This window comes from Triticum aestivum, chromosome 4B, assembly GCF_018294505.1.
Source record: "Triticum aestivum cultivar Chinese Spring chromosome 4B, IWGSC CS RefSeq v2.1, whole genome shotgun sequence".
Taxonomy (NCBI): domain Eukaryota; kingdom Viridiplantae; phylum Streptophyta; class Magnoliopsida; order Poales; family Poaceae; genus Triticum; species Triticum aestivum.
The window spans coordinates 3449785-3450469 of NC_057804.1; positions in this window are offsets into that span (position 1 = coordinate 3449785).

Consider the following 685-nt stretch of genomic DNA (forward strand, 5'->3'; position numbering starts at 1 on the left):
GAGGGGAGGAGAGGAGGGAGGAGGAGGTCGCCGGAGAGGAGGAGGAGGAGGTCGCTGGAGAAGAGGAGGGGAGTATGGTGGAGGAGAGGAGGGGAGATGGAGTGGAAGAGAGGAGAAGATGGAGTGGAGGAGAAAAATGAAGAGGTAAGGAGGAGAGGACCCCGCCCAGCCATATATACGACATAGTAATGGCGCACCGTGGGCAGGTGCGCCATTACTAACTTTTTTTATTTTTTTGATTTATTTTCAATTTTGAAGGCGGGAAGATAGTAATTGCGCACCTTGGGCAGGTGCGCCATTACTAACTTTTTTTGATATAGCTTGAATTTTGAAGGCGGGAAGATAGTAATGGCGCACCATGGGCAGGTGCGCCATTACTGAGTTTGATTTTTTTTTTGAATTTTTGGCCTCTCCAGATCTTGAAAGCCCTGTAACCTTTTTCTGTTAGGTTTTTGAGGATTCTAAAAATCTTCAACAGGGTTCCCGCTGTTGAATTCGGATATAACTTTTCGAGTAGATGCTTTTTCATGTAAAAAACTTTTTAATCGGAGTTCGTATGCAAAAATTATGCCCGTTTTACAAATTCTCGAGAGATTTTGCAAAAAAGTCGAAAATTCATGTTTATAAATTTTCCTAACAACTAGACCGCATATCACATGGGAATCTTATTTCCTCTTATTTTTTT